Genomic DNA, 25,510 nt, shown 5'->3' on the forward strand with positions numbered 1-25,510 from the left:
ACTGAGGGACCTTTTGCCTTGATCAAGTTTCCATTGCTCAAGCCTGTTGCCTAAAAGCTGTCTCTACAGTTACACCTTCAGGACCCACTGGGGTGGGAGATTTTTGATGTTTATAACTGCATTATCTACAATAGCCAAATTATGGAAAGAGCCCAAATGTCCATCAACTGAAAAAAGGATAAAGAAGTGGTGTATATATACTCAGCCATCAAAAAGAATGAAATCTCACCATTTGCAATGACACGGATGGAGCTAGAGTGTATTAGGCTAAGTGAAATAAGTTAGTCAGAGAAAGACAAGTATCATATGATTTCACTCATATGTGGAATTTAAGAAAGAAAGCAAATGATCATAGGAGAAAAAGAGAGGCAAACCATAAAACAGACTCTTAAATATAGAGAAAAAAACCTGATGGCTACCAGAGGGAAGGTGGGGGGGTGGTTTAAATAGGTGATGACCATTAAGGAGGGCACTTGTGATGAGCACCGGGTGTTGTATGTAAGTGTTACATCACTAAATTGTACACCTGAAACTAATACTACCCTGTATGCTAACTAACTAGAATTTAAATGAAAACTTACTTAAAAAAGAAACAAAAACTTATTTTAAAAAAGACCAAAATAATAAATTTTTGAAAAACAGAATATATACGTAGCCATAGTGTTATAGCCAGAACTCAAAGCAAAGTCAAAGTGGGCAATCAAAACCACACTCTCATTAAAAGTTCCAGAAAGAGGAAGAAAAAAAGTGAAAATTGAGATAGAAATAATAATGATATGTAAACAAATATCTATCTGTATATGTGTTCCCAATAACTACTGGCTCACTTCAGTGTGAACGGGGGAATATATACCACAGGTTGGAACCAAAGAACTGGTTGAAGACTGACTGACCACATGGTAAGGTCAGGACACCCTAATGTGGATATAATGCCCAGAGTAAGTCTTCCATGATTTAACATGTCAAAGCTTTCCTTTTTATGCCTATTGGTTTTCTACTCACACTAGAGTTATGAGTACATTATTGTTGACATATCAACCATGCAATTGTACAATGAAGAAATTTGATAAGTGTCTACAAAAATAACCCTTTAAAACTATCTGTACTAAACTTATATATCCTGCATTCAAAAGTAAGTACAGATAACTAAAGGTGACCTGAGGTATGAGAAAAACTTACAATACTAAAAAGACCAATGTGGCAACAGTTGATAATACTGAAGGGAATTGAGATAATTCAGTAACAGAAGAAAACTTTTAAAACAATTCTTATTAGTATAGAATTCTATATTAATTCAGAAAAATATTTAGTATTCAGAGATGGATTGCATTCATCAAGTTCAAGTGCTTATCTCAACCAAAAACAACTACAAAAATGCTTACAGCAGCATTATTTAAAATTGCCCCAACTGGAAAAAAAAATTTTTTTTCTCACTAGTAGAGTGGATGAACTATAATATTTGTGGGGCACCTGGGGGCTCATAAAGCTATTTGCATGTAAACATACACTATTCTTCAAGGCAAGAGAAGGATGCCAAAGGTGATTCAGAGATCATCGTGGCTGTCATTCCCATCAAAGACCTAGAGTACACAGGCCCCAGGTACAGGGCTACGTCCATCTTAGTTTCAAAGGATGGGGCCAACATCCAAGGGAGCTATGGGGATCCAGCTCAACTCCCATCCTGACAACAGAAGCATGCAGGGGTGAGGTCACCTCAGAAAACCACTTCATGGGAACGCCATGGTGGCTCAGTCAGTTAGGCATCTGACTTTGGCTCAGGTCATGATCTCCAAATTTCTTGGGTTTGAGTCCTGCTTGGGGCTCTGTGCTGACAGCTCAGAGCCTGGAGCCTGCTTTAGGTTCTGTGTCTCCCTTATTCATGGTCTGTCTCTCTCTCTCTCTCTCTCTCAAAAATAAATAAACATTAAAAAAAGGTAAAAAAAGAAAAGGAAAGAAAAGAAAAGAAAAGAAAAGAAAAGAAAAGAAAAGAAAAGAAAAGAAAAGAAAAAAGAAAACAAGAAAACCACCGCATGAACAGCACCCCACTGGGATGTGGGAGTGACATGCTGTCCAGTGGGTCCAAAAAACAGGTTCTCCACTCCAGTGGGTCCACAATGGGATCTCTGCCCCACTGAGTCTGAAAGGCAGAACATTTAGCCAAAGAGGATTGTTTTTGAGCCTTAAGTTTTAATGGAAGTTAGTAGAATTTCCTCTATTAGGTTTTATATTTACTTGAGATCCATGATCCCTTTCTTCTTTCTTATTTCATCATTTTGGAATGGGAATGCCATATTTTATGACTGCAGCACACTGTATTTTGGAAGTACATAACTTGTTTGATATCATGCATTCACAGCTGAAGAGAAAATTTGCCTCAGGACAAATCATGCCCTGAGTCTCACACCATCTAACTTAGATGATATTTAGATGACATTTGGAAATTTAGAGTTAATGCTAAAAAGAGTTAAACCTTTTGGAACTACTAGAATAAAATGAATGTATTTTTCACGTGAGAAAGAATAAATTTGGGGGGGGGCTATGTATGGAATGTGATGGATTATTTGTTTCCCCAACATGCATATGTTGAAATCATAGCCCCTAATGTGATGGTGTGTAGGAGGTAATTAGGCATTGGAAGTGGAGCCCTCAAGAATGGGATTAGTGCCCTTATAAAAGAAACCCCTGAGAGCTGTTTTTTTCCACCATGTGAGAACATTAAGGGAAGACACCATCTGTGAAACAGAAAGCAGGCTCTCACTAGACACTGAATCTGCTGGCATCCTTATTAAACTTCTCAGCCTCAAGAAATGTGGGAAATAAATATTTGTTGTTTAAACTGGTAATTATGTTCCAGGAGCCCAAATGGACTAAGACAAATCTCTTAAGATAGGTATTTTAGACCATTCATTTTAAACAATGTGTATGAAGGCTTCTTCAGTAATTCACATTTGAGGAAATGTACAAGAGGAGTTATAAGAACAGAGAAGAGAAGACATTGCCAAGCGATATTAAAAATTGATTTAATTTTAACTAGTTGGTAAGCCCAGTAGGGAATTCAGAGACTTAAAGAGTTCCTAGGTGTAGGTTGAGAGACTAGGTTAGTGATTGTGCCACTAACAATACATAGAATGCAAGTCTCTAGTTAGAGAACGTGAGCAGGGAGATGAAGAGTAACTTTGAAATGAGTCCAATGTAGGTTATTGAATTGATTCTCCCAGGCAATCTTAAAAGTTCTATGACTATGCCCATCTTCCAGATGATGAAACTAAGTCTTCACATTACTTCACCTAACTATGTGATTCATACAGTCGAAAACCAAACCCAAATATCATGACTCAGAAGTCCATTTTTTTTTTATCAAAGTGCTATACAGCATTTCTAATAATTATTGAATGGATGATGAAGCAAAATAGTGTATTAGACATTCAAAGAAGGGAGTAATCAACGGGACTGCCACACTTGAACCCATTTAATAAAACCCTCTATATGTATTAGGACAACCAGATTAACCTGCCAAATTTTGTAAATTTTATTTTGTTTCCCAGATACCCTAATCTTCAAGTGTATTGGAAAGTAGCAAACGGGAAAAAAAAATCTTATTTCTAACTATGCATAAGGTAATAGGCTTATTTTAAGGGAAAACATTTTAATTCAGTAAGAAGTATAAGCAAGCTCCTTAAGAGGTGGGCCTATATCTCATTCATTTCTGATGCTCCCATTTCAAAGGGAACATAGGTATTCAACAAAAATACATCTATGAGTATTGACATGGCTTTTGTCCCAACGTATTTGCATACCTAATATTGAAAAATCAATGTGCTTCTCTGAAATGGAGAATTGACACTACAAAATGTATTTTTAATCATAACATTAAATCCTGTACTTATTCTGTGCTTGCCCACTAATCAAAATATAATTTTTATAAAAATATATTTATTGTGAGAGATAAACTCCAATTGTAAGATTTTATTTATAGGTTTTTTTTTTGTTATTTTTTGTTTTTGTTTTTGTTTTGTTTTGTTTTACTATGTAGAGTTTTGATGATAATGAAGCATGTACTTTAATTCTTTGGAATGCTGCACAAATTCCATGCTATATTACTCAGCCTGCGTTGTTCTCTGGGGTCTGGTTTTTCACAAAAGACGTAACTGTTATCAACGTTAGATTGTATTATATTACATTTGAATAAAGAAATATGACAGAAAGGAAATCCATTTGTAACCTCTTCCAAGAATTGTTCCCTGTGGTTCCAAATCTTAAAGCGCCTTAAAAATGTACTGTGTGTACATGTGCTTATTTTGCTTATTTTTTTCCTTATTTACATATTTTACTCTCACTATGAACTGAATTTCCTATGGGAAGGTACCTTGGCATATAATAGGCATTCAATGCATTTCTTATGATATGTCTTGTACTACATGCAGACACTTCTATTATGTATGTGTTATAAAACTGTTTCAGTTGAGAGGTGACAAAATAGAGACCTTATCCAGGAGATTAACTGGCTTTTCCAGATAAGGACGCCTTGTGGTGTAGCTGAGGTACTTTGGAAACTAAAGAAAAAAAAATCCACAGATCCGGCAATCCTTTCTCTTCATGTCTATGAAGCCTCTGATATGCAAATATATTTATAAACTATAGTATGTGTGTATGTATGTATGTGTCCATCTATTTTTCCTTATCTATACATTCAAGTAATTTAATATATAGTAAATAGGTAAATTGAAAGGATTACTTCTACTTAGCAGGTACATCTTTCTAAGGAAATAGGGTATTGTTTATGTCACTTTTAGCCTATCTTTTTGCATCTACTATCAGAAACGTTAGTTGTGGGCCAAGCTGAAGATCTCATTTCCAAAGAACAGACTCACTAGATAAAATGCTGATAAATTGAACTCTAACAATGGCTTCCAATTTTATCTATGCGTCAACATCTCCTGTAGAATACATAAAACCCCAGAACTTCTGAGTCAGAATCTCTGGAGATGAAGCTTAACTAAATTACTTTAAAACATCTCAACAGTTGTGCAGCCCACAGTAAAAAAGCAATGGGTTAGAATGAGGCACATTAATCAGACTTTTCAAATGCATCTCTCAGGTGCAAATTTGATCAGACCCAAGTAGATAGTATGATGTGGAAGACAAACTTTATAAAGGGAAATGCTATGTGTGTATAGATTGCTCCTTATAAGGGAGTCCAAAAAGTCTGTATTACAAGGCGAAGAGAATGTTTCTCTTTACAGAAGCCACTTTCAGCACATTTACAAAAATAAGTTGATCAATTACTTTTTTGTAGCCAAAGATTATGAAATGGAATATAAATAGATGAAAAAAGAGAGATTAACTAAAAAAGAAGAGATGTGTTCATAGGAAACTGAAACGCAATATCTGAATTAAAATTTGCAACAGTTGAAATTACAATTAGAATTATTCTGGAAAAAGCCAAGCAAATGTTTTAACTATAGTAATGCACATTTTTTTTAAAGTGGAAATAAAATGCAAAGAAAGAAAATGGGAAATATGGGAGAAATAGAGATAAAACTAAAACTCAAGTAGAAATTTCTAAGAAAGAAAATATCACATCTGAAACTAAGCAACTCTGAAAAAGGTAATTAAAATTCTACTGAGCTGACAAAAGACCCATGGTGATTCATAAAAATATGTTTCACTATAACCTACAGGTCCTTTAAGAAAAATTGGTATGGAAAATGTTAAATTGCCAAAGTTAAAATATTCCTTAAAAATCTAGATTTTCAAGATCTCTAAAAAGGACAGAATGTATAAAGAAAAATAAAATAATGCTGACCTTAGTGTTCTCTAGAATTTCAAATTCCCAATTCAATTGAGAATTGTGGGGACTATTACACCGAAAAATGTTGAGAACCAAGAATTTCATTCATTTGTGGACCAAGTTAACAGGAAGATTTCTGAAATATGTAACATTTCAGAAGATACATCATCTTACCTGTTTATTTTAAAATTATTTTTCAAAGATGTGCTCTGATTACTAGGGAGATAATTTATGATTGAGAAAAATATAACAAAAATCATTTGAAAGTCTCCGGGATTATAAATGAGCAAAACTCTCAATCCATGCAAGTAAAAGTCAGGTGAAATCTTCAGATTAGACCATCACAAAGGGTTGCATATGTGCACGTATAAGAATGTAGTGCAGTTTCAATGACTTTCATGGCATTTAGATGCAGCTCCATATAAATAACTCTTGGAATATGGTAGAGGCATAGGATAAGATTATCTCCCCTAACTTCCTTGTAAAAACAGAGCAGCTAGGATAGTAAACTCCAAAAGCCATGATAAATATCTATAAAAAAAAAAAACAAAACTAAGTGACAAAATATCCCATATACATCCCTGTATAACAAGGTAGGAAAATCACCAATGGCTGTTAAGACCTGTGCACTGTTGCCTCACCTCTGTGCAAAAGCAAGCAGAGGGGTGCAAAAGGAGATTCTATGGTCAAGGGAACAGGAGAATCCCAAAATATTCATCAGGTTCTCATTGAATGGTGAAAATAAAAAGTAATAACAGCAAATGCTTGAGAGAATGTGGAGAAACTGTCTTATATATTGCTAGTGGAAATGGAAAATGGTGCAGCCACTCTGGAAAAAAAAAATGCAGTTTCTTTTGAAACTAAACATACAATTACTATATGACCCAGAAATTTCGCTCTTGGGCATTTATCCCAGAGAAATAAAAACATATTCATATAAGCACCTATACAGGAATGTTCATACAAGCTATTTTTTATTAGAGCAAAAAATCAGAAAGGTCCAGATGTCTTTCAAGGATGAATTGTTAAACAAAATGTGATATATATAACTCCACAATACTATTTGGCAATAAAAGAACAAGACTATCAATTAACAATTCACACAACTTGAAAGTATCTGCAAGGAATTATGCTGAGTGAAAAAAGCCAATACCAGAGGCTTCATGCTGTATGATTCCACATCTTTAGTATTTTTGAAATGACAAAATTCTAGAAATAGAGAGCAGATTTGTGGTTTCCAGTGTTTAGGGACTGGGGTAGGAGGGGAGGGATGGGGCAGTGATGGAGGGAGAGAAAGTCTGGTGTGGTTATAAAAAGGCAACATGAGAAATGAGTACAGGTCATGGAACGATTTTCTGCTTTTTATCTGTATTTTTTAGTACGGTAAACTATACATAACATAATATCATTTTTAGCCATCTGTAAGTACACAATCTGGTGGCATTAATTACTTTCACAATGTTGTATAACCATCACCACTACCTACATCCAAAATCTTTTCATAATCTCCAACATAGACTCAGTACCCACTAAATAAGTAACTTCCCCTGGGACGCCTGAGTAGTTCAGTTGGTTAAATATCTGACTTTGGCTTGGGTCATGATCTCGCAGTTCATGAGTTGAAGGCCTGCATGGAGCTCTGTGCTGACAACTCGGAGTCTGGAGCCTGGAGCCTGCTTCGTATTCTGTGTCTCCCTCTCTCTCTGCCTCTCCCCTGCTTGTGTTCTGTTTCTCTCTCTCAAAAATAAATAGATGTTAAAAAAATAATAATAATAGTAACTTCCCTTTTCCCCGGTCCCAACTTAGGGTAACAGTCTACTTTGTCTCTATGATTTGGCTATTCTGAGTTCTTCATATAAATGGAATCATAAATATTTGTCCTTTTGTGTCTTAGCTTATTTCACTAAGCAAAAAATGTTGTTATTGTAATTTTTTATTTTTTATTGAACTATAAAATACAGTGTTATAGTACTTTCAGGTATACAACATGATTCACCAATTCTGTACATTACTCAGTGTTGACCTCTAATAAGTGGAGCCATCGACCATTATCATTACAATATTATTGACTGTATTACCTGTGCTGTATTATTCATCTCTGTGATTTACTCTTTTTTTTAACATTTATTTATTTTTGAGAGAGAGAGAGACAGAGCATGAGCAGGGGAGGGGCAGAGAGGGAGGGAGACACAGAATCCGAAGCAGGTTCCATGCTCCGAGGTGTCAACACAGAGCCGGACATGGGGCTCAAACTCACAAATTGCAAGATCATGACCTGAGCCAAAGTCGGATGCCCAGCCGACTGAGCCACCCAGTGGAGTGATTTACTAGGAGTCCCAGTGATTTCCTTTTTTAATAACTGGATGTTTGTATGTCTTCATCTCCTTTATCCATTTTACCTATGCCCCTACTCACCTCCCCTCTGGCCACCACCAGTTTGTTCCCTGCTTTTAAGAGTCTACTTTTTTGTTTGCTTGCTTATTTGCTTCTTTCCTCATTTGTTTTGTTTTTTAGATTACACATATAGATGAAATCATATGGCATTTGTTTTTCTCTGAAATAGTTCATTTAGCATAATACCCCTAGTTCCATCCATGCTGTTGTAAATGTTGTTGCAGATCTCATTCTTTTTTCATGGCTGAGTAATATTCCATTGAATGTATATACCTCACTTATTAGTCTATTAGTTTATTGATGGACTTGGCTTAATTCTATATCTTGGCTCTTGTAAATAATGCTGCAATAAACATAAGCGTGCATGTATCTTTTCAAATTAATGTTTTCATTTTCTTTGGATAAATACTCAGCTGTGGAATTACTGGATCGTATAGTATTCTTTTTTAGAATTTCTGAGGAAACTTCATACTCTTTTCCACAGTGGCTGCACAAGTTTACATTCCCACAAACTGTGCACAAAGTTTCCTTTTTTTCGATAAGGAAAATTTTGTAAAGGTCCACTTATGTTGTAACATATATCAAATACGGAAGTATGATGCTTCTTGCTTTGTTCTTGAGATTTGCTTTTTCTTGCTTTTTCTTGAGATTGCTTTATCTATTTGGGGTCTTTTAGCTTCAAATGAATTTTTGTTTTCTTTCTATTTCTGTAAAAAGTGCCATTGAAATTCTGATAGGAGCTAAGCTGAATCTGTAGATCACTTTGGCTGTTTTGGAATTGAAAAATACTAATTCATTCAAATCATAAACACAGAATATCTTCCCATTTATTTGTGTCTTCTTCATCAATGTGTATAATTGTCAGTGTACACATCTTTCACCCCCTTGGTTAATTTTATTCCTGATAGCTTATTTTGGCAGGTGCTATTATAAGTCAGATTATTTTCTTAATTTCTCTTTCTGATCATTTATAGTAGTGTATAGAAATACAACTGATTTTTTGTATTGATTTTGTATCCTTCAACTAACTTTACTCAACTAGTTTATTAGCTGCAACAGTTTTTTGGTGCTGTCTTTATGGTTTTATGTATATAATGTTATGTCATCTGCAAACAGACAATTTTACTTCTTCGTTTCCACTTTGGATGCATTTTGCTTTTTTGTCTTGCCTCATTGCTCTAGCTAGGACTTGTAGTACAATGTCAAATGGAAATGGCAAGGGCGACATTGTTGTTTTCTTCCTGATCTTAGAGGGAAAACTTTTAGCTTTTTATTATTGAGCGTGTTGTGGATTTGGCTTATATGACTTTTATTATGTTGAAGTACATCCCATCCATGTGCAACTTATTGAGAGTTTTGTCATGAAATGGTGTTAAATTCTGTTAAATAATTTTCTACATCTATTGAGATGACTATATGATTCTCATCCTTCGTTTTGTTAATGTAATATATCAGTTTTATTGATTTGTATATGTTGAACCATCCTTGCATCCGCTCTCCCCCCAGGAATAAATTCTGATTGGGTGTATGATCGTTTTAATGTATTGTTCACTTCTATTTGCTAATATTTTGCTGAGAAGTTTTGCATCTATGTTCATCAGGAAAGTTGGCCTATAATCCTCTTTGCTTGCAATGTCCCTTTCTGGCTTTGATATTAGGGTAATGCTGCCCTTGTAAAATGAGTTTGACAGTGTTCCATCCTCTCCAATTTTGGGGAATGATTTGAGAAGGAATGATATTAATTCTTCTTTAAATATTTGGTAAAATTCACCAGGGGAGCAATCTGCTGCTGGGCTTCTCTTTGTTAGGAGGTTTTTGATTACTGATTCAATCTCCCTCCTTGGAATTGGTCTGTTTTGATCTTATACTGCTTCATGATTCTGTGTTGGTAGGTTGTATGTTTCTAAAAATTTACTCATTTCTTCTAGGGTGTCCAAAATGTTGGTGTATAATTGTACATAGTAGGGTATTTTTTTATGATTCTCAGTATTTCTGTTATTTCAGTTGTAATGTCTTCTCTTTTATTTATGATTTTATTTGAGTCTTCTCTTTTTTTCTGTTAGTCTTGCTAAAGGGTCATCAATTTGGTTTATGTTTGAAAAAAAAATAACAGTTCCTCGTTCCGGTAATCTTTTCTATCACCCTCCTACTTCATTTATTTCCACTCTGTTATTTGTTATTTCCTTAGTTCTGCTGACTTTAGACTTAGTTTGTTCTTCTTTCTCTAGTTCCTTGTGGTTTTTTAGATTATTTGAGATTTATTTGAGATTTATTTATTTAATGTATATATTTGATGCTACACACTTCCCTCTTAGAACTCCTTTGTTGCATCCCATTTTAGTATGTTATGTTTCTGTTTTCGTGTCTTAGGATTTTTAAATTTCCCTACTAACTTCATCCTTGACCCATTGTTTATTCAGGAATATGTTGTCTAATCTCCATGTATTTGTAAATTTTTCAATTTTCCTCTTGCCTATTTCTAATTTCATACCGTTGTGGTCAGAAAAGATATTTGGTATGACTTCAATCTTAAATTTGTTAAGACTTGTGGCCTAACATACAACCTACCTTGGAGTATGTTTTGTGTCTACTTCAGAAGAATATGTATTCTGCTGCTACTGGATGAAATATTCTGTGTGTCTGTTAGGTTAATCTAGTCTAACACATAGTCAAGTCCACTATTTCCTTGTTGATTCTCTGTCTGAATCATCTATCCATTATCAAAAGTTAAGTATTATAGTCCCCTATTATGTATTGTTGTGTATTTCTCCCTTCAAATCTTTTTTATTTTTTATTTTTTTTTAACGTTTTATTTATTTTTGAGACAGGGAGAGACAGAGCATGAACACGGGAGGGTCAGAGAGAGGGAGACACAGAATCCGAAATAGGCTTCAGGCTCTGAGCTGTCAGCACAGAGCCCGACGCGGGGCTCGAACGCACGGACCGTGAGATCATAACCTGAGCCGAAGTCGGCCGCTTAACCGACTGAGCCACCCAGGTGCCCCACCCTTCAAATCTTTTAATATATCCTTTATTTGTTTAGCTTCTCAGATGTTGGATGTATACATATTTGTAATTGTTAGAATTGACACTTTTATCATTATGTAATAACCTTCTCTGTCTCTTATTACAGTTTGACTTAAATTCTATTTTGTCTGGATAAGTATAGCCACCTCTGCTCTCTTTTTGTTTGCATTTTCATTGAATATTTTTCGCATCTTTTCACTTTAGTCTATGTGTGTCCTTAAAGCTTAAGTGAGTCTCTTGTAGGTAGCTATAATTGGATCTTGCTTTTTATTTTTTTAACCATTCAATCACTCTGTGTATTTTGATTGGGGAATTTAGTCCATTTACTTTTAAAATAATTATTAATAGGTGTGGATTTACTGCTATCATTTTGTTAATTGCTTTCTGGCTGGTTTGTAGTATTATTTTTTCCTTTCTTCCTCTCTTCCTTGATTTCTTTATGATTAGATGATTTTTTTCATGTATGCTTTGATACAGTTCTCTTTATCTTTTGTGTATGTATAGAGCTTTTTATTTTAAAGTATTAGGATGCTTACATAAAACATCTTATAACAGCCTATTTTAAGCTGGTAACAACTTAATTGCCTACAAAACTCTACATTTTTATTTTCTTCCTCATTAATGTTTTTGATATCACAATTTATATCTTTTTATATTATGTCTCTATTAACAAATTTTGTAGCTATTGTAATTTCATGCTTTTGTCTTTTAAACTTTTTATAAATTATAAGTGATTTCCATACGTCTATTCCAATGTTAGTGTTTTCTAAATTTAACTATATATTCACCTAATATTCTTAATTAACATCCTTTTAGTTTCAGCTTAAAGAACTCCCTTTACTCCATTTGTTGTAAGGCTGGCATATTGGTGATGAACTCCTTCAGCTTGTTTTGGGGAAAGTATCTAGCTTTCTTTCAATTCTGAAGGACAACTTTGCTGGGTAAAATATTCTTTTGGCATTCCCCACCCCCACCCCGAGCATTTTGAATATAGCATCCCATTGCCTCTCACTTGCTAGGTTTTTGCTGAAAAATCCACTGGTACTCATCTTATGGGGTTCCTTTGTACATAGCAAGCCACTTTTTTTCTTGCTACTTTTAAGATTGTCTTTAACTTTTGACAATTTAATTATAGTCTGTGTTTCTACAAGTCTCTAGATTCTCCTTTTTGATATTGTTTGGTCTTCCTGCATTTGGATGTCTGTACAGTTTGGGGAAGTTTTTAGCCATTATTTCTTTGCATAAGCTTTCTGCACCCTTTCCCTCTCTCTTCTCTTCCTGTTAAACCTGTAAAGCATGTATTATGTCCCATAAGTCCCTTAAGCTGTCATCGCTATTTTTCATTCTTCTTTTCTTTTTGATTTTCTGATTGTATGACTTCTATTCTCTTATCTTTAAATTCACTGGTCTTTTCTTCCATTTGACCTAGTTAGCTGTGGGACACTTCTCCTCAATTTTTCACTTCAGTAATTATATTCTTCAACTCTATGATCTCTGGTACTTTTTAATATTCTCTGTCTCGAGAAAGACAGATACCATATGGTTTCACTCTTATGTGGATCCTGAGAAACATAACAGAAACCCATGGGGGAGGGGAAGGAAAAAAAAAAAAAAAAAAAAAAGAGGTTAGAGTGGGAGAGAGCCAAAGCATTAGAGACTGTTAAAAACTGAGAACAAACTGAGGGTTGATGGGGGGGGGGAGGGAGGGCAGGGTGGGAGGGAGGGCAGGGTGGGTGATGGGTATTGAGGAGGGCACCTTTTGGGATGAGCACTGGGTGTTGTATGGAAACCAATTTGACAGTAAATTTCATATATTAAAAAAAAAATAAATAAATAAATAAATAAATAAACGTTAAAAAATTAAAAAGCAAAAAAAAAAAAAAATCTGTAAAACTGCTTAATAATCATTGTCTTTCTCGAAAGCAAATAAACTAAAGAGGAAAATTAAAAAAAAAAATAAGATTTTGCCTCTTATATGTCATAATTAGCAAGATGTATAATATTTATCTCTATGATCACGTGTCTACAATTATAACTATAAGGTTTTTTTTAATTTAAAATAACACTTTTAAAATGTAAAATAATGGGCACTTTTTGCAATGATGAATAAAGACTTTCAAACATTAAAAAAAAAAAATATTCTCTGTCTCTTGGTGAAATTCTCATTTGACTTATATACTGCTCTCCTTATCTCAGTGATCATCGGTATGTTATTTATTATGTTTATATGTATGTTATTTTGAACTCTCTTTTGGGTAAAGCACTCATCTCTGCTTCTTTATGGTCAGTTTCTGAAGATTTATTTTGTTCTTTTGTTTGGAACATGTTTCCCTGATTCTTGATTTTCCTTGACACTCTCTGCATTGGTTTTTACCCATTACATAAAATAGCCACCTCTCCCAGCCTTGACAGAGTGGCTTCTGTAGGAGATGAACCTCGTCAATCAGCCAGCCTACGCTCTCGGTTGTCTCTCCAACCTTTGTGTTTGTCCAAGATGCTGTGTCTGTTCTTTGCGGCTCTCGGTAGATTAGGGAGTGCTAATACCTGTTACTGTCCCAAAGGTTTGGGAAATATCCACATACCTGTTTGCGTTCCTGTACAGCAACTAATTGCCTGCCTTTAGCTCTCTGATACAAACTAATTGGGATCCTGACCTTTAGTCAGCAGCTGAGAAATTCTTGATGTTAGCTATGCAGCCTAACCCTATCAGGGAGAAATCAAGGGCTGTGTGGCTTTGCTTCCTCATTCTATGCTGAGCCAGAGGCCATAGTTACTGGGAATGCTTGTGCACCCATACAGACTGCCTCTTTAATATGCCAAGTTCCATCAGCTACCAGAGCTAGGGGATTGAGGAACCAGTTTCTTGTTTGACAGCCCCAACATTTGGGGTGCTAGGTGTGTAAAAAGCTTCTGCTAGGGAGCAGCTGGAAACTTGGTTTGGATGCCCACCAGCTCTTTCATGTTCCTAGAAGGATCCCAGTAAGCTCTCACATGTAGGCTTATTGGAAGCCAGAGCTTCAGGCAACAGATGAAAAAGTATGCACCATGTCTCTTCCAGAGAGAAACTGGGAGATGGGTGTTTTTATCTCCCTCCTCTTCTCTGAGCTCAGTGTTTATCTGCAGGAAGTACACATACTCCCATTTAAACACTGCTTCTTTGTTTGCTAGAGTCCCACAGGTACTGAATTCAAGACCTGTCGGTGGTGGGAGCTAGCTGATTTGGGAGCCTGTCCTTTGGATGGCAGCCATTAAAGTTGGGGTGCTGGTTGTGTGGACATCCTTTTGGGGAGAAGCTGGTGACTTTGTTTTATTGTTGGAAGAAGCTGGAGAGAGATTATAGGCGAAGTGCTTATTAGCGTTTTCATGCTCCCAGGAAGATTCCAGTCAGCACCCAAATAGGTAAAGGCTAATTAGAAGGCAGATCCTTAGGCAGAAGCTATGAAAGTAGACAGATTCCTTCCACAGAGAAAGGGGTGATGAGTGGTTTTGCCTGTTCTTTCTACACTAAGAACAGGTTATAGGTGTGAGAATTGTTTGCACACCATTCAAAAACTTCTTCTTTGGATAGTTTGGTCCTATGGGAATTGTGAATGCTGAGCCTTATCACAGCTATCACAGGTAGGTAATGGAGGCCCATCCATTCCTTCAAAGCCTTAGAAATTGGAGTATAAACGTGTGATCCAAACCCTTCACTACAAAGAAAAAAATTGGAAGTTAATATTCCCTTCCAACTGTAAGGCACTGTGCTGGGGTCAGGTTTAGAGTGTATCTCAACCTTTCTTACCCATTTCAATGTGGGTGTTTTCTCAGTTACCCAATATGTTAGAATGATTCCACTAGTTTCCAGATTTCTATCAAACAGAATTGATTCATGTGCGGCTGCATATTTAGCATCAGTCAGGAGGAGGAGGGAAAGTCAGGAACCTCTTATCCATCATCTTGACTCTATTTATTGACTCTGATAATGAATATACAAATCTGCACATATGATAAAATTGATAGAATTAAATACATCTACACACATGAATGAGTACAAATAAAACTGAAGAAATCTGAATAAAATCATGGATTATATCAGCATCAATATTTTGTTTGTGCCATTGTTCTATAGTTTTTGTAAGAAGTTACTGTTTCTGGAAACTAGGTAAAGGGTAAATGTGATCTTTTTGTATTTTTTTAATAATTATATATTTACCTACAATATTTTAATAAATATTGTAGTTAAAAATATATATAATCATATTTTCTTTATCCATTCATCCATGGATGGGCACTTTAAGTTGTTTCCATATATTAACTATTGTAAATAATGCTGCAATGAACATGAAAGTGAATATTTCTTATCAAGATAGTGATTTTGTTTTCTTCAGATAAATACCCAATAGTGGAATTACTGGATCATATTGTCATTCTATTTTTAATTTTTTGAGAAAATTTCATACTGTTTTCCATAGTGGTTGCATCAGTTTACATTCTCACCAACAACATACAAGGGGTCCCTTTTCTCTCCACATCATTGCCAGTGCTTTTTATTTCTCATCTTTTGGATAATAGCCATTCTAACAGGTTATGAGGTAATAATATCTCACTGTTGTTTTTATATGTATTTCCCTTATGATTACTGATGTTGGACACCTTGTCAAGTACCTGTTAGTTATCTGTATGTGTTCTTTGGAAAGGCATGCATTCAGTTCCTCTACCCATTTTTTAATTGAACTACTTGGATATTTACATATTGAGCTTCGTGAGTTCTTCATATATTTTGCATATTAACCCCTTATCAGATACATGATTTGTAAATATTTTATACCATTCAGTAGGTAATCTTTTCATTTCGTTGGTTTCTTTTGCTGTTTACTGTAATATAGTCCCATTTGTTTATTCTTCTTTTGTTTGGTTTTGCTTTTAGTGTCAACCCCCCCCCCCACACACACCCCAAAATCACTGCCAAAACCAATGTGTAGGATCTTACCCTCTATTATTTCTTCTAGGAGTTTTATGGTTTAAGGTCTTAGAGTCAAGTGTTTAATCTTTAAGTCTTTAATCTTTAAGAATTCAGTCCAATTTGAGTTGTTTTAGTGTTTGGTATAAGACAGGATATGGTCCAGTTTCACTCTTTTGCAGCTGCCTGCCCAGTTTCTCCAGCACTGTTTATTAAATAGACTATCCTTTCACCAGTGTATTCTTGGGACCCTTGTCACAAATTAACTTCGCATCTATGCTTGGGCTTATTTCTGGTCTCTCTATTCTGTTCCACTGATTTATGTGTCTGTTTTTATGACAATAGCATAAACTTTTGAATACTAAGGCTTTGTAATACAGTTTGAAATCAGGAACGTAATACCTCCAGCTATGGTTTTTCTTAAGACTGTTTTCACTATTTGGGGTCTTCGTGTTTCTATACAAATTTTAGGATTGTTTTCCATACCTGTAAAAAATGCCATTGGAATTCTGCTTGGGATTGCAGTGAATCTATAGGTTGCTTTGGGTAGTATGGACATTCTGATGATATTAATTCTTCCAATCCATGAGCATGATATCTCTTTTTTTATTTGTGTCCTCTTCAATTTCTTTCATTATTGTGTTCTGGTTTTTAGAGCATAAGTGTCTCACCGTTTTAATTAAATTTATTCCTGGGTATTTTATACTTTGTGATAAAATTACAAATGGGATTGTTAATTTCTTTTTCTGATAGTTCATTGATAGTGGATAGAAATGCAACTGATTTTTATATCTTGACTTTCTATCTTGCAATGTTACTGAATTCATTTATTCTAACAGTTTTTTGATGGAGTCTTTAGGCTTTTCTATATATAAAATCAGGTTATTTGTAAATAGTGACAGTTTTACATCCTCCTCTCTCAGTTGGATTCATTTTATGTCTTTTTTATGCCTAATTGCTTCTAACATTATGTTGAATAAAAGCGGCAAAATGGACATATCTGTCTTGTTCCTGATTTTAGAGGAAAAGTGTTCAGTTTTTCACCAAGTTTGATGCTCGCTATGGGCTTGTTATATATGGTCTTTATTATGTTGAGGTATTTTTCCTCTATACCCAGTTTGTTGAGTTTTTATAATGAATGAATATTAAACTTTTTCACATTCCTTTTCTTCATCTAAGTTAATTGTATGATTTTTATCCTTCATTTTTTTCAATGTGGTGTATAATATTGATTGATTTGTGTGTGTTGAACCATCCTTGCATCATAAGAATTAAGTCCACTTGATCATGGTGTATGATTCTTCCAATGTATTGTTGAATTTAGTTTATTAATATTTTGTTGAAGACTTTTGCATCTATGTTCACCAGGGATTTTGGCCTGTAGTTTTGTTTTGTTTTGGTTTGGTTTCTTGTAGTGTCCTTATCTAGTTTTGGTTTCACGGGATATGTTCCCTTTTGCCCTATTTTTTGGAAGAGTGTGAGAAGGATTGGTATTAACTCTTTAAATGTTTGGCGGAATTCATCAGTGAAATGATCTGTTTCTGCACTGTTGTTGGGAGGTTTTTGATTACTGATTCAATCTCCTTACTACTATTGGTATATGCTGATTTTCTGTTTCTTCATGATTCAGGCTTGGGAGAGTGCATGTTTCTAAGAATTTATCAATTTCTTCTAGGTTGTCCAACTTGTTAGTGCATAATTGTTTAGAGTAGTCCCTTATGATCTTTTGTATTTCTGTGGTATCAGTTGTAACATTTCCTGTTTCATTTCTGACTTTATTTACGTTCTTTTTCTTAGTGAGCCTACTAAAGGCTTCTCGATCTTATCTTTTAATAATTCCAACTCTTATTCTTTGCTGTCTTTTTCAATCTTTAAGTCTGCTATATATGTCTGCTCTATCTTTAGGTCTGTTATCTTTAGGTCGTTTTATATTTTTAGGTGGATGCATAAATATTTACAAATATCATGTCCTCCCGGATTGAGGAAAAGTTTTTCTGTAGGCTAAGTTGTCTTGTTGACTTATGACTAGAGGGCAAAGTAGGCATCAGTCTGAAGCATTATTCCTAAATTCTAATACCAGCACTCATACATACTAGATATGTAGGTAAATGATCATACATTTGGTTTCTTTTTTTGTAAAATAAGAATGAAATAAAATAGTAATGTCTATGCCCTACTAAGGTTTTGATGGTTACATGGGATATCCCAGCTTAAATATTTAGGGCAATGCCTTCCATACCCTATGTATTTAATAAATGATAGTTATTATTATTTTTAAAGACAACAAATGGTTTCTTTAATTTTCAGTTTATTCTTTTTAACAACAAAATATATTTTCTTCTACACCGAACAGGAAACAATTTTCTAAATAAATGGGTTTGGAGGGAAGCTGAGTGTTTAGAGTGTTTGAAACAGTGTTTCTTTGTGTGATCCCATATCTTTAGAAACATGTGTATGGTAACTTTGCTTTCATTTGTCTCCCAGCAAGCAAGAAAAACAGAAAACACACATCATGAATTTCTAGATTTTTTTCTAAGTCTTTCAAAGTAATTTTTGTCATCAATTTTAATCTAACATTTTATCTTCTGTCTGATTCACTTCTGTTTTTCGGGAACACAAGCTTTTGCATAAGAAACTAGATAACCACTTCCTTTTTCCTTTGAAATGGATACCTTTTCTGGCTCCTTAATTTTGGCATTAGTATAAGAGGTATGAAAACACTTTCAGATTTAATAATGTAAAACAAATTCTGTCAGAGAACATTTGTATTGAATAGTTTAAAAAAGAAAACTGCATAAAGTCACTTCCTTGTAAGGTGTTTTCTTTCTTCCTATCTTTAACAGAAGAGCCATTTCATTAATTCTATATTTAGTAGCATTGGAGGCATAAATATATGAAAGGCGCAAGATTGCCATGATATTTTAATCATTTTTTTAATATCAACTTTTTTTAGGCAAGGTTTAGATTTACAGAAAAATTGCAAATACGGTGCAGAGAGTTCCCATATACTCCCATGCCCATTTTTTCCCTATAACATCTTGCATTATATGGTATATTTACATGGTTAATGAACCAATAATGACAGGTTATTAAACAAAGTCTATGCTTTTTTCAGACTTTAGCATTTTTATCTAATGTCTATTTTTAGTTCCAAGATTCTATCCAGGATTCCACATTACAATAAACCCCCATGCCTTCTTAGGGTCTTTTGTCTGTGGGACTTTTTTTTCTAAGTTTATTTATTTGTTTTGAGAAAGAGAGAGTGGGGGAGGGACAGAGAGAGAGAGGGAGAGAGAAAATCCAAAGCAGGCTCTGCACTGACAGCTCAGAACTGGAACTGACTAACTGTGAGATCATGACCTGAGCTAAAGTCAGACACTTAAGCAACGGAGTCACCCAGGGGCCCCGGTGGGATTGTTTTTGATGACAAAAACTTTCGTGTATTTCTGGTCAGGTGTTTTGTAGAATATCCCTGAATTAAGGCTTATCTGATTCTTTTCATAATTAGACCGAGAGTATGCATTTTTGTGAGGACAGCCACGAAAATAGCATACCATTTCATCATATCATGTAAAGGGTACCTACTATTAACATGACTTATTACAATTGATGTTGACTTTGATCAACTGTCTTGATAGCATTTGTCCAATTTCTTCACTGTAAAGTTACTCCTTCCCCTTTTTTATACTATACTCTTTGGCAGTATGTCCCTTTGCACGGCCCACATCTAAGACATGGGGAACAATGCACTTGCCACAAATTCCTACCACCCACTAGTCTTCTTATTGTCTTTTTCCTGCCTTCTCCAGAATCTCATTTAAACGAAGTCAAATACTATGTAAACTTTTCAGACTGACTTCATTCACTTAGCAGTATGTACTTAAGGTTCATCCATGTCTTTTCATTGCTTAATAGTTTTTGCTTGTTTATTTTAATTACTGAATGATATCCCTTATAGTGATATAACACAGTTTGTTTATTCATTTACATATTGAAGGTCATTTCTAGTTTTTGGTGATTAAGAATAAATCTGTTTGCCACATTCATGTGATGGTAATTATACCGACAAATTTTCAGATTGTTTGCATAAACACTCAGGAGTATGATTGCTGGATTTTATGGCAAAATTATATTTAGTTTTGTAAGAAACTTACAAAATACCTTTCAAAGTGTTTGTGCCATTGTCCTTTACCAGTAATTAATGAGAGTTCCTCTTGCTCTGCATTCTTACCAGCAACTGATAGTGTCAGTTTTTGGATTTTACCTTTGTTTGTTTGTTTGTTTGTTTGTTTACTTTTTGAGAGACAGAAAGAGTGAGAGAGTATGGGAGGGACATAGAAACAGGAAGAGAGAGAATCACAAGCAGGATCCATACTGTCAGCACAGAGCCTGATACAAGGCTTGGATTCACAAACCATGAGATCATGACCTAGCTGAAATCAAGAGTCGGATGCTTAACAGACTGAGCCACCCAGGTGCCCCTGGATTTTACCCATTCTTAGATGTATGTAACAGTATTTTTTTTGTTTTCATCTGCAACTTCCTTTTTTTTTTTTTTTTTCAATGTTTATTTATTTTTGAGACAATGTGAGAGACAGAGTGCAGAGGGGCAGACAGGGGGAGACACAGAATCTGAAGGGGGCTCCAGGCCCCGAGCTGTCAGCACAGAGCCCGATGTGGGGCTGGAACTCACAAACCCTGAGATCATGACCCAAGCCAAAGTCGGACGCTTAACCGACTGAGCCACTCAGGCACCCCAATCTGCAACTTCCTAATGACAAGAGTTGTTGAGAATATTTTCCTCTGGTTGTTTGCTATTTGTATTTGCTTTGATGAGACTGTTCAAATATTTTTTTTTTTCCCATTGAGGCTTTGACAGTGCAGAGCTTGCTTGAGATTCTCCCTCTTTATCTGCCCCTCCCCTGCTCGCACTTTCTCTGTCTCTCTCAAAATAAGGCCCTAGAATTCATCAAAATTACTCTTAAAATGTTCCTACCAGTTTATGGCTTAAGTAACTTCTGCTCCAAGTAAGCAGATCCTAGGTGTGACCCCCTATATTTGCCTGTGGAGTTCAGATGACAATTTGTTCTGTGACTACAACTCTCTGATGGCTCCCAAAAAAGTCACTGATTTCAGTTTGTTTATCTTTTTTTAATCTTTTTTCTTGTTGAAAAATCGTGTGTGACAACTTTTAGGTTCTTAATATGCTAGAAACAAAGCCACAAGTCTGCCATGAAATTTTTAGAACTTAAGCTGCTTATGATCTGATCTGTAGGGACATTTCAACTAATTAGCTACCACTGTTAACAGACTTAAATGGAAACATTGTGTTTTATTTACATTGTGTTTATTAATATTCCCTGGTGACAGTTACATTTCAGTTCTTTATTTAAAGTTTATATATGGTTTGAATTTGTCTTCACATTTTGAAATATTTAAGGAATTTGATACTTACATTCACTTCTACCAAATCAAGGTCCTAAAGGTTAGAAAGAAGAATCATGGGTTAATGTATTAGTTGGACAATTAATAGAGTGATCCCATTTGGGTCTCATATTCAAATTAATTGTTACCATAACTGCTTGAGTCTGGCTATCTAGTGGATTTATTTATTTCTATTTTTATTGTATATTTAGAACTCCATGTGAAAATTAAAATCCTTTTATTGAAACCTTCCTTTGACTCTTGTAGCTTAGAAGCTCTTTTAAAATTTGACCACAGGGGAGCATGCACACAAGCACACACATAGGAATTATTTCCATATATATCCACTATAACAGTTAATAACATGCCTTCAATGTGTGGAACCTTTATTAACAAACCTTTATTAAATGTTCAATACATATAAAATATCCCAAGAAAATATATTAGTATCACATAAGTTATAATATATGATATGGAATACTATTTCTTGCCAAATAACAGAATCATGCTATGTGCATATCCAAATTAGATGTAAATCTAATTTAAAAACTGTATTATATTTGGGGCGCCTGGGTGGCCCAGTCAGTGGGCATCTAATTTCAGCTCAGGTCATGAACTTGGTTTTGTGGTTTCAGGCCCCACATGGGGCTTTGTGCTGACAGCTCAGAGCCTGGAGTCTGCTTCAGATTCTGTGTCTCCTTCTCTCTCTGTCCCTCCCCTGCTCATGCTCTGTCTCTATCTCTCTCAAAAATAAATAAAGATTAAAAAGAAATTTTTTTAATTAAAAAGCACTGTATTATATTTAAGTATTTGCTTAGTTTATTTCAAAATTATAACTAAGGTTATTTTAGATATCACATATATATGTCTCTAATGATTACACTCATAAAATGAAGCACCAAATACTATGTAAATGTTATTTATACATGTACATTCAAAATCTCATTTTATCTCTGCTATTTGTAAAATTATCTGCAATTTTACATGCACTATGTAGAGAATTTACATTTTCTATTTTAAAATTAAATATAATTAGGAAAAATTAATAAATATCTCATATTATGTCTGGGTACAACTAATAAATTTTACATATTTTTTACAGAAAAAATATCATCCTGGGGCAAGCATTTTAGAGAGAAATATAAGCAATCAACTAATTTTAAAACATATAATTTTATTGTTACAAAAGACATTTTTTTTTACATTTAATGCTTTCATTTTAGCATTTACCAATTCATTTTAGATCATGGATCCTACTTAAATACTATAACAGGGTAACATATTTCTTCAATTATTTTTTCAAAAACATATCCATTTACTATTTATTTGAAAACAACTTTAGACTTCAATATTCTAAAATACTCAAAACATCAGCAGGAAAATACAATACTAAAATTCTCACACTGTTTTCTTTATGGTTTGACTAGAAGTTGCTCCATCAAAAATGAATCACATTGTATATTTTTGGTTCGTAGAAATGACCGATGTACTTTACCATTTTATTTCTTAAAATTATTATTATTATTATTATTATTATTATTATTATTTTTATTTTTATTTAAATACAGAATACTTAAGCACTTTACAATGTGACTAATAAAACCAAAAGAACGATTTCAATTAACTAAGAGTATTATTCTCAAAATATGCAGAAAAGGTATTTATTTACCATATTGGATTAAAGATTTATAATAATCTTCCTTTTAACCTGAAGTATATAAATGATTTCATGCTCTAAAACTTACATAGAGAAAATACATTATTGTTAAAAAAATATCTTACATCAAGAAAAGTTTCATAAGAGGGGCACCTGGGTGGCTCAGTCAGTTAAATGTCTGACTTCAGCTCAGGTCATGATCTCACGGTTTGTGAGTTCCAACCCCACGTCAGGCTCTGTGCTGACAGCTTGGAGTCTGGAGCCTTCTTCTGATTTTGTGTCTCCCTTTCTCTCTGCCCCTCCCCCAGTCATGCTCTGTCTCTCTCTCTCAATAATAAATAAACATTTAAAAAAAATTTTTAAAAATGTTTTATACGATACAGAAAAAATATATATATTGTTTGCACAAGACTGGGTTAGATTCTACCAAAATTCTACCAGGTTGGAAAATGAAACTGGCTTGACTCCAGATATAAACAATGAATGTAAAACAGAGTACTTTCTAAGTAACTTCTGTGATTTAAATTGACAATTCATTGGAGGACTGGAGGAAAAAAAATTTGGGGAAGAAAAATTTGGAAACTATTTCATAAAATGTTACCTCATGATTATCTTGATAACTTCTTTTCTTGAAAGTGTCTCAAGATAGGATCAAAGAGATATCTTAGGGAAGCGGTGGGAGGAGAGCTGAGGAGGGTTGCACCACTCTATGAGGAATAGATAAGAACATTTGGTATGAAATGAGATATGTATAGTATGTAAACAACACGTTTTAGGGTAAGCATTATGTGATTTTCTCTACAAACCCAGCATATTTGGGAAAAGGGAATAGGAACATATGTTGTGCATAAAGGAAAATATCTACTTCACTGGGCTGGCAGAGGTCCATGAGAAGGTCTTGTGAGAGCTATACTATAAAGGAATTGATTCCTATACAAATGGGTTTTACAAGAAGAGCGTTTAAGAGTGAAAATAATGCCATTATTCTGTGTTTTTGTTCAGAACATTAGCTACCTATACACATATCACAGTGCCATGAGACAAATCATCTTTTGTATATTGTACATCAATATCCTCTGCTTCTATGTTTCAGAAGGTCAGATACAGATGATCAGCTTTCAAAGACTGTTTCCTCTTCTTACTTTATAGAAACTATCTACTATCTTTTACCTTATCTTTTATCTTACTTCCTCAATTAGTACCTAAGATAAAAGATCTTTTATCTTACTTCCTTAATTAGTACCTTTTACCTACTATTTTGTCTCTTCTTTTTTATTGTTTCTTTTCTTATCTAGTTTATTCATTTTTCACTTTAAAAAAAAAAACAAACAAATTTCCTTGAACTTCCATCCATTTTGGATGACATGTAATCATCATTTTTTTCAGAGCTAAACTGTAAAGTTATTTTCTTGTTTGTTTTGTATGAGTGTTATAGTTTTTATTTTTAAATATGCTACCGTTGCATATATAACAAGGGCTTTTAAATTTCTAAAAATTTTTTAAAACTTTTTTTTAAAGCAAATTATGGAAAATATGACATTACATTCCATATACTTTTATAAGCATCTCTGAAGAAGTATTTTCCTACATAGTCAAAATAACATTAGATGTAACAAAATCAATTATTATTATTTTTAAACCATCTAATATCCAGTGCATATTCAAATTCCCACTTATCCTCAAAATGTTCTTTGTAACAAGCTTGTCGAAACAGAATCTAACAAAAGTACTCTTTGTAGAATGGTTTTAGAACCATACAAAAGTCTTTTTTTTATTACAAATCACTCTTCTAATAGTTTTTGGACTAAATGATAATCCTTTCTAAACCAATAATTTCATTACATCTGGCAAAATGGTAGTTGTTTTTTTTTTTTTTTTTTACTTTGTGTTCTTTCACACAAAAAAAATTAAAAAAAAGAAAAAATAAAAGGAAAGAAAGAAAGAAAGAAAACTTTATGGGATAACAACAAGGCTTATAGAGATGTCAAAAGGAGAAAAGAGAGAGAAAGAGACAAAAAAAAAAAAAACAAAAAAAGAAAAAAACAACCTTATCTGAAGAAATAATGATGGAAAAATTCCCTAGCCTGGAGAAGGAAACAGACATCCATCCAGAAAGCCCAGACTATTCTAAATAAGATGAACCTGAGGAGATCCACACCAAGGCACCTTATAATTAAAATGTCAAAAGTTAAAGACAGGGAGAGAATCTTAAACCAGTAAGGGAAAAATAATTTTTTATGAACAAGGGAAAGGTCATAAGGCTAATATCAGATTT

General features: G+C 34.1%; 1 protein-coding gene across 2 annotated transcripts in view; it reads right to left on the reverse strand.

The window, feature by feature from the left end:
* The window catches only part of ADAM29 (ADAM metallopeptidase domain 29), a 77,044-nt gene that overhangs the window by 35,440 nt on the left and 16,094 nt on the right, over positions 1-25,510 (reverse strand). The window contains exon 2 of one of the 2 annotated variants that reach the window (XM_019440960.2): positions 23,837-23,942. The exons of the other annotated variant lie outside the window; for it this stretch is intronic. The gene's annotated coding sequence lies outside the window, so the exon portion shown is untranslated. The remainder of the gene's footprint in view (positions 1-23,836; positions 23,943-25,510) is intronic. 2 annotated transcript variants of the gene reach the window in all.

Source organism: Panthera pardus, unplaced genomic scaffold (genome assembly GCF_024362965.1).
Source record: "Panthera pardus isolate Hobbes unplaced genomic scaffold, ASM2436296v1 HiC_scaffold_13, whole genome shotgun sequence".
In the NCBI taxonomy this organism is placed as follows: domain Eukaryota; kingdom Metazoa; phylum Chordata; class Mammalia; order Carnivora; family Felidae; genus Panthera; species Panthera pardus.